Source organism: Solanum dulcamara, chromosome 6 (assembly GCF_947179165.1).
Source record: "Solanum dulcamara chromosome 6, daSolDulc1.2, whole genome shotgun sequence".
Lineage (NCBI taxonomy): Eukaryota > Viridiplantae > Streptophyta > Magnoliopsida > Solanales > Solanaceae > Solanum > Solanum dulcamara.
In genome coordinates, this window is record NC_077242.1 from 34,454,121 (window position 1) to 34,464,449 (window position 10,329).

The following is a 10,329-nucleotide window of genomic DNA, read 5'->3' on the forward strand; positions in this document are numbered from 1 at the left end:
ACCTTGTTCTGTCCTATTCTTCCTTTTCATATTGCTTTTACTTTTCTAAGCTTAGTCGGCATATGATGCCTACTGAGTACCTGTTGTTTTGGTACTCATACTACACTCTGCATCTGTTTTCGTGATGTAGGTTCAAGCTTGGAGCAGTATGATCCGAAGACGGGGGTGAGCACTTGACGTTTTGTACTGTTCTGGTCTCTATTTGTATATATATGACTAGTCTTTTGTTTTTGAGACAAGTCTTATTTCTGTGGTCCACTTTTGGGACTTTACTCTTTTTGTTTAGTCAACTCTATACTCGTGACTTTCAGGTTCTAGAAGGGATCAATTGTATATATTTATTTTGGCTTGTCTTCCGCTTATCTTTTCTGTTTATATTAGAATTGCTTATTATTGTTTAGTTTCCACCCTTAAACCCATTACTTGATGTTCTGAGTAACAGATTGGTTTGCCTACTGGTGGGTTAGAGTAGGTGCCATCATGACTCTAAAAATTGGGTTGTGACAAATTCGTTCCCATTGGCTTATCCATAATGAAGGGAACAAGTCGTTACAGTTTCATCCAATTTTTCGATCATAAATTTCAATTGAAAAAGAAATACGAGAACTTATCACAAAGACATGATTCATTTTCAATTATTTATTGTGTACAATTTATATATAATCTTTAAGGTTATTAACTAAAAGAAATAAAAGCCGGTAGAAAGAATTATAATAATAAATGGAAGAAAACATTGGAATGAAAACCAAAATAAGAAGAAAGGTAAATTAGAAAGAAGCGGGTATGCTTCTGGTGGGGTTTGAGCAAAATATTACTTGAACAAAATTGTCGAAAATCATTTTTTATATAAGGTAAAATTCTAATTATTTTAAAAGTAAACTTTTGCTAATTTTTAACCTTTTTTTTTTTTTTACCTTTTCTACTAGAGTTTGATCAAAATATTACTTAAATAGAATTGTAGAAAATCATTTTTTATATAAGGTAAAATTCTAATTAATTTAGATGGAAACTTTTGCTATTTTTTGGACACTTTTTTTTTACTTTTCCGTTGGAGTTTGATCAAAATATTACATAAATAGAATTGTAGAAAATTATTTTTTAAAATCAAGCAAAATCCTAATTGATTTAGAACTTTTTCTATTTTTTGGACTTTTTTGCCCCCCCCCCCCCCATATTTTTTGGATGATTTTCGGACAATTGTTTTGCCTAATTTTTTGGACGTTTTTTAAATTATTTTTTTTCTATTATTTTGGAAGTTTTTAGACTATTTTTTGGGATCAAGTCTATTTTAATTTTAAAAAGATTCTTCATGTAGAAATTTAACCAGTAGAAGAAATTCTTCTCCATTTAATTTGTATTATGTTTATTATAATCAATATTTAATATTATTAAATAATGATATAATAATTGAAGAAAAATGATGAAAAAAATGATTTTATCCAAACAAGTCTTTTAATGAAGAGCAAAAAGTTCAAACAATATTTATAAGTTCAAATAATATTTTTAAGGGTCTTTATATTTTTAATACAATATAGATAAATATAAATAGATTAAAAACCTTTTAAAAAAATAAAGGTAATTCTAATAAAAAAGAACACCGAAATCATAGAAAATAATCTTATACAAATTCATGTTTCTCGAATCGTATCTAAATGTTCTTCATGTATAATGTTCTTCACAGCCTGACACATCCCAAAAAAAACAATTAAATAAAGAAATGAAAAAAAGAATAAAAACCTTAAAAAATATTTATTACTTTATTTGAAGACAAGACATTTGTTTTCGAAAATTTCAACTGAAAGAGAAATACAAAAAAATAATTTAACAAAAGAGAGTTCATTGTGAGTTGTTGATTATGTATAATCCATATATAATCTTAAAATTATTAAGTAAAAGAAATAAAGAAAGACAAATATGATGATGATAATGAATACAACCAGATGACTTGAATCAACAAAATCAAAATATCAAGCTAATAAGAAAAATTAAAAGTTAAAGAAGAAATCTTCTTGATTCCTCCAAGAAAGGATTAATCAAATATGGTAGACATCTTTTTTAATAAGAAAACTTTTTCCACCCAAAAAAAGGTAATTCTAATTAAGGTAGAAAATCAAAAGAAATTTTAATAGAAAAGACTTCAAAAAAGAATAAAAAATTAAAGGACTCCTAAATCAATTATTACCAAAATATGTAAATAGTGATAACCTCAAATTTGGTACGATCCTATGTTTACAGAGGAAAATAATTTAAAGGATTATTCTTACATGTAAAATAACAATTTAATATTAATTGTATGTTAAATAACATCTCAACATTGGAAAAAACGTATGGTATGATTATTTTTTTTCGAAATATAATATTGATTCTAGTCAAGAATAGGTTTTTTCTATTTTTTGGACTTTTTTTAGAAAACTTTTGCCTATTCTTTTGGACTTTTTGGCTATATATTTTAGGACTATTTTTTTTTTTTACCTTTTTGCCTATTTTTGGGAATTTTTTAAAATTATTTTTTTGGAATTTTTTTTGCCTAATATTTTGGGTTCTTTTAACTATTTTTTTTAACAAGTCTATTTTAGTCTGAAAAATATTCTTAGGAATTTAATCATACTAAGACAGTCTTTTTTATTTAATTTTTATTATGTTTATTGTAGTGAATATTTAATATCATTAAAACAATGAAATAAAGGAAAATTGTGAAAAGACAATTTTTTCTAAACGAAGTCTTTTATTGAAGGGCAAAAATTCAATTAACATTTTAAGGACTTTCATACTTTTAATATAGTATAGATTATCACATAATTAGTCTTAGCGTGGTTGGGAGTTCAAGTTAAGCTTATTAGACATAAAGAAATTGGCTTAGAGCAGGTAATTTTTTAGTCGTTTGGTTTGAATACAAGTCGTGATGAGATTAGTTATGATGTGATAATTTATGCTGAAATTAATTAGTTATGATGAGATAATTTATGCTGAGACTATTTCTTATTGATTTTTGATTTGTTCATATTCAAACGCATAGGCATTGCATAAATTTTAAGAATAAATTATTTGTTTTACAAAAATATACTTCACTCTATTTATTTTTTTATATTTTTTTGCAAGCTTTAGTTATTCATTTTTAAAAATAAAACTTTCATCTTAGTTAGATTAAATATGTTTGTGTATGTATTCTCATGATGGTATCATATGTATTTAAAAATAAAACTTTCATCTTATTTAACTTAAAAATATAACTTCCATCTTAAGTTTATTAAATAAAAAGAAGATTTATTATTTATATCAATTTATTTAAGCATGTATAACTTGGGGTGTGCAAAGACCAAATTGACAGATAAACTGAACCGAAAAAAGTATCATTGATTTATTGCATTGGGTTATTAGGTTAACGGTTATTTAATGATTTGAAAAATAATTATTGGGTTATCAGTTTGGTATTGGTTTTTAATATTGGATTATTGGGTAAACCGATATTAAGACTACAATAATTTACTATTTTAATATTTACTCATACATAAAAATTAAAGTGTCAAACAAAAGATATTAATATAATCATTATACCAGACTATTAGGACCTGACATAATTCACAGTTTACATTGTATTTACACTTTAGGCTTTAGTATTACTTTAGGTTCACAATGTCAAAATTTAAATGTAAGGCCCCGAAAATTGAGAAGTCAAACAAAGAGAAATTCAAGGAAGATTTGATCAGTTTTTGAGTCTACGAATGAGTCTACGACTTGTAGAGGTTCTTACAAGTTGTCAAGGTGACTCATGAGATTGATTCTGAGGCTTGAAATTTAATAAGTAAAATGTGTGGGATTACAATTCGTTTGTTAAATCGTAAAGAGGTCTACTACTCATAGACACTAGTCATATTGCAGGGTCTACACCTCTGCAACTACTGAGCCTCAGGACCTCTTCTACGACTTGACAGGACGAGTCGTAGAAGGGTTGACGACTTGTAAATATGAGTCGTATGCAAACTTCAGATACCTGATTTTTAGGTGTTTTCTAAAACCTACAGAAAGAGTCATCTTGACTACTCATCACTAATCCTACGACTCATAGAGTCATTCCGTAGGAATCAAATTCGGGTTTTAATGAAGGTTAATTTCATCTTTTTCCAAATTCAGTTCAATGAACCTAGACACTTTTATGGCCAATTTCAAAGTCTTTATATGAATAATTCTTCAAATTCCCCTCCTATTCAATTCACTCTTCAAATGTTTCCTAAGGCAAGACTAAGAGCCCCTTTGGATGGGCTTTAAGTTGGTCAAAACCAACTTAAAACCCCTTTTTAGCTTTTAGACGTGTTTGCCTAATGCTAACTTTAAGCCATAAAGTTCTTAAAGTCAGTCAAAAATGAAAAGTTAGGATTTCTAACATTTTTTTTCTAAGGGCTTAAAGCCATTTTGTTTGACCATGGAAATTACTTTTATATCCCTTATATTTTAACTAAATTCTCAAACTACCTTTTTTATTCTTTTAACCCTAAAATTCAAACAATTATTTTCAACATAAACACTTTTATCCAAACACTCAACTGCTTATTTATAAAAATAACTTTCAGCACTTCAAAGTTCTAAAAACACTTCATACATAAAAGTTATTTTTTAAGCCCATCCAAACGGGCTCTAAGAGATCCCCTCAAAGCTTTTTCTCCAAATCTCAAGCTGGGGTTTCAAATTCATCAAGGTTCCTCTTCAATTCTGAGTGGATTTCATCAAGGTATGTGAGAATTGATCCATGAGTTCCTTTCACCCATGAAATCTCAAGGTTTTCCTAAAAAATCTCATGAAATTTCATTAACTTCAAACTCTAATTTTGATGAATTTTGTTGGGCTATTTCAATTACATTTTTAATTGTTATCAATGATCATTATAAGTATGATTTCACATTAATTTCATGATTTAAGGTTGAATTATGAATGTACATGCATGCAGTTATTTTCAATAATGATATACATGAAGTATGATTATGGAGTTCAATGATTTCAAAGTATCCTCATGGTTTTCATCCAAACTGGCTATGTTTATGACTTTTACTCTAAATTCAAGTATGAATTATGATTATAGATTTAAATTGTGATCAAATTATGAATCTCATGCAAGTTATAGAAAAGGTGACTTAGGGCCCTATGTTGGTGACCAAGGAACCTAATGATATGAATTATGCAAGTATTATATTGTAATGTTGAATGACTAATACTCATATTGCAAGTATGTTATTAAAACTAGATACTCTATAAATGTTAAACCTATGTACAAGTTTCATGATATATGTTAAGTATGATCATTATCTTATGAATTTCGTGGGATTTTACTTAGCACCAAATGATGAATTGAGGTGGGGTCTCAACCTACAAGGTCCTTATATAAAGTCTCTTATCTCATAACTACATGCCACTGTAGGATTTGCCTTTATGGCCTAGCTAGTGGATCCACATATAGCATATGTATATGACCCGCCTAGCAGGGTAGAGTCTTCCTTGGTAAGTAGATTTCCCTTTTTTCATTATATGGGGAGACAATTGGGATTCCATGTTATAGCTCGCATGGTCTTATTGTCGGCTATGGTTCCTATTCCACATATGCATACTAATCTTATGTTCTTCTATGGTTTCAACTATGTCCCTTAAATACTTTGATTGATATGGTTTTCTCATGACTTTACTTACCCTTTTTATCATGTACATATTTGATCATTGTATCTTATGATTTATATTGCATGACATGCCCATATACTTAGTACATTCAAACATACTAACACATAGTTGTTTCCTACATTGTCTCATAATGTAGGGATTGCATATCATATTCCTACACATGGCTAGTCGAGTTTTCTCATCGATGGAGTTGTGGTGAGTCCTCATCTATCGAGGACTAGATACGAGTTATTGTTTCTTATGTCAAAATACTTTGTTATATTCATATTGAGGTTGATCTAGAGCCATGTCTTAGCCCCCGCCCGTCTTGAAAAATAGAGGCATTGTTGGACCAATATTATTGAGTCTATGTCATCAAGTTACATTCTTCTTTTATACTTCATGTTAGACTCTTTTTATGCTATGTTCCACTTACTTTACCTTATGTATGTTTAATGATATGTCAAGAGCCTTAGTTGGATCCCTTCGGGGTGTCGATCACCGTGTTACGATTAGACCCTAGGTCGAGTCGTAAAAAGCTTAGTATCAGAGCATAAGGTTTAAGATGTCCGAATGTGTCCAATATGCCGTGTCAAGTAGATTCTTATTCATGGGTGGAAAGTGCGCCACATCTATGAATAGGAGGCTATAAGGCATTTAGGAAATCTTTACTTTTTTCATAATCTATGTCGTGCTATAGAGTACACTCTAAGACTTCCTTTCCCATAACGATTATCCTTTGCGATTTTTAGAAAATGCCTCCAAGAAGAGCACCTATGCAAAGAGGGATCAATGCTAATGAGGACCAAGCTCCTCCGGTCCCTCAAGACAATGGTCCCCTACCTGACCAAGATACTAATGCGAAGTTCAGGACTGCTATCACCATGCTATCCCATGTAGTGGCCAACCAAAGGGTTGTGGCTCCTCCTAATGCTCCTACTCCGTCCTCTAGAGTGAGGGAATTTGCAAGAATGAAACCTCCCGAGTTCCATAGTTCAAAAGTTGATGAAGACCCCCCTCTTAAGAATTTATTGATGAGGTTTACAAGATAGTAAGTATCATGTGGGTGACTTCAAAAGAGAAAGCGAAGTTGGAGGCTTACCAATTCAAGAGTGTGGCCTAAGTTTGGTATACACAATGGAAGTTAAAAAGAGTGAAGGTCCTATTGAATGGGAATCCTTCATACTTGCTTTCCTTGATTGCTTTTCCCCTCTTGAGATAAGGGAAGCTAATGTGTTGAAGTTCATCAATCTTCGACAAGGAAACATGGGTATGAGGGACTATGACCTCAAGTCACTAAGCTATCCAAGTGTGCTCTTTCATTGGTTGTCGATCCACGTGCCTGAATGAGATAATTCATATCGGGAGTGTGTGATTTGGTTACCAAGGAATTTCATCTCGCCATGCTTGTTAAAAAGATGGACATATCTCGGCTTATGACTTTTACCAAACAAATTAAGGGAGAGAAACTCAAAGAGATGAGAATGAGGGATTCTAAGAGGGCTTGGTATGAAGGTGGGTTCTCTAATGCTAGGACCGGCGGTGGTGGTAGTGGCCATTCTCAACAAGTACAAGGTGCAAGGAAGAAGTTTGTTAAGGATAGGGTGCCATACCCTAAAGTTCAAGGTGAAGGAGTGAATGCTAGTAGCCCTTTATTTCCTAGGTGTTTAAAGTATGGAAAGAATCATGGAGGGAAATTCTTGATGGGAATGGGTGCTTGTTATGGATGTAGAAAGATGGGACATAAGAAATCCGAGTGTCCTCATGTTGCCCAAAAAGGTGGAGAAGGTCTTCCTCAAGAAGTCCAAGTACAACAAGTCGCTAAAGCTCAACCCAAAGGTGGCCAAAGCAACAACTGATTCTATGCCCTTCATGTTAGGAAAATGTAGAAGAGACTCCCGATGTGGTCACGGGTATGTTATGGGTCTTTAATTTTGATGTTTATACATTACTTGATCCGAGAGCCAACTTGTCTTTTGTTACTCCCTACCTTGATATGAGATTTGATGTGTGCCCCGAAGTCTTATTAGAAACTTTCTTGGTTTATACTCCCATTGGTGATTCGATGTAAGCCAAGAGAGTTTATAGAAATTGTCCTATTTCGGTCTTGAACTAAGTTATTCCTTGTGATATTATTGAACTAGACATGACCGATTTTGACATTATTCTTGATATGGATTGGTTACATGCCTCTTAGCATCTATTGATTGTAGAACCCGTAGGGTTATGTTTAAATTTCCCAATGAGCCTACTCTTGAATGGAAGGGTAATGATTTGGTGGTTAAGGGTCGGTTTATCTCATAGCTTAAGACCCGAAAAATGATTTCCAAAGGGTGAATTTATCATATATGCGAGTTAGGGATGTTGATTTTCCGAAACTCTTACTCTTGAATCGTTCCCTATAGTTAATGAGTTTTTTGATGATTTGCCCAATGTTCCTTTCGAAAGGGAAATTGACTTTAGCATAGATCTCCTTCTCGATACTCAACCTATTTGTATTCTTCCTTACCATATGACTCCAGTAGAACTTAAGGAGTTGAAAGAGAAATTGAAGGTTTTGTTGGATAAGGGCTTTATAAGGCCAAGTATATCACCATGGAGTGCTTCCGTGTTGTTTGTTAGGAAGAAAGATGGTTCACTTCAAATGTGTATAGATTACCAACAATTGAATAAGGTCACTGTAAAGAATAAGTATCTAATTTCGAGGATGTATTATTTGTTTGACTAATTACAAGGGGCAAGTTACTTTTCAAAGATTGATCTCAGATTCGGTTAGCATCAACTATGGGTAAGGGAGTGTGATATTCCCAAAATGGCATTTCAGACAAGGTATGTTCATTTTGAATTTGTAATCATGTCATTTGGGTTGACTTATTCTCCCACTATTTTCATGTATTTGATGAATCACATTTTCAAGCTATACTTGGAATTGTTTGAGATTGTGTTTATTATGACATTTTGATTTACTCTCGGAATGAGGAGGATCATATGGGTCACTTGAGGATTGTGTTGCAAACATTGAGAGATAAACAACTATTTGCCAAGTTTATTAAGTGTGAATTTTGGCTAAGGGAAGTTGCATTTCTTGGTCATGTGGTGTCCAGTGATGGGATTAAGGTTGATCCAAAGAAAACAGAGGCGGTAAAGAATTGGCCTAGACCATTGTCTTCTTCTGATATTAGAAATTGTTTGGGCTTGGCCGGATACTATAGAATGTTTGTAAGAGTTTTCCTCTGTTGATTCACCTTTAACTAAGTTGACCCAAAAGAAAGTGAAGTTTCAATGGTCGGACGAATGTGAGAAGAGTTTTCAAATATTGAAGAATCATCTTACGTCGGCTCCTATTTTGACGTTGCCCGAATATTCAAATGGGTTTGTTGTTTATTGTGATACCTCAAATGTTATTTTGGGTTGTGTTTGGACGCAACATGGTAAGGTTACAACATATGCTTCTAGGCAAAATAAAGTGCATGAAAGGAACTATCCAACCCACGATCTTGAACCTGTGGCGATTGTGTTTGCTTTGAAGATTTGGAGTCATTATCTCTATGGAGTTCATGTTGATGTGTTTACCGGCCAGAAAAGCTTGCAATATGTGTTTATCCAAAGAGACTTGAACATTAGGCAAATGAGGTGGCTTGAACTCCTAAATGACTATGATATGAGTGTGTTGTACCATCCGGATAAGGCAAATATTGTAGCCGATGCTCTTAGTTAGTTGTCCATAAATAGTGTTGCACATATTGGGGAAGATAAAAAGGTGTTGGTTAAAGATGTCCATAGATTGTCACGTTTAGGTGTGCATTTAGTTGACTCAAATGATGGAGGTGTTCTTGTATATAATGGCTCGGAATCATCTCTTGTGGAGAATGATAAGGCCAAACAAGACCATGATCCGGTTTTGATTGAATTGAAGAAGACGATTGTAAAAAAAAGCCATAGAGGCTTTCTCCCAGGGAGGGATGGAGTACTTTTCTACCAAGGTCGTTTATGTGTTCCTAATGTGGATGGACTAAAGGAATTGATATTGAATGAGGTTCATAGTTCTTGATATGCAATACATTTGGGATCCACCAAGATGTATCATGATTTGACTAAAGTATATTGGTGGAATGGTATTAAGAAGGACATAGCGGAGTTTGTGGATAGGTTTTCTAATTGTCAACAAGTGAAAGTTGAGCATAAAAAACCAGGAGGTTTAGCTCAAGACATTGAAATTCCTACTTGGAAGTGGAAAAATGTAAATATGGACTTTGTAATGGGTTTGCCTCGCACTAGAAGGAAATATGATTCCATTTGGGTTGTTGTGGACCGAATGACTAAGTTGGCATATTTTCTACCAGATAAGACTTCTTATGATGCCTAGGACTATGCTAAGTTGTACATTAGGGAATTGGTAAAGCTTCATGGTGTTCCCTTGTTGATTATATCAGATAGAGGTACTTAATTCACTTCACATTTTTGGAAGTTGTTTAAAAAAGGTCTTGGTACAAAAGCTAGACTAAGTACCACTTTTCATCTTCAAACTGATGGAAAAGCCGAAAGAATGATCTAAACTTTAGAGGATATGTTGAGGGCGTGTGTGATTGGTTTTAAAGGAAGTTGGGATGAGCATTTGCCATTGATTGAGTTTGCCTACAATAATAATTATCACTTTAGCATCAAAATGTCTCCTTTTGAATCTTT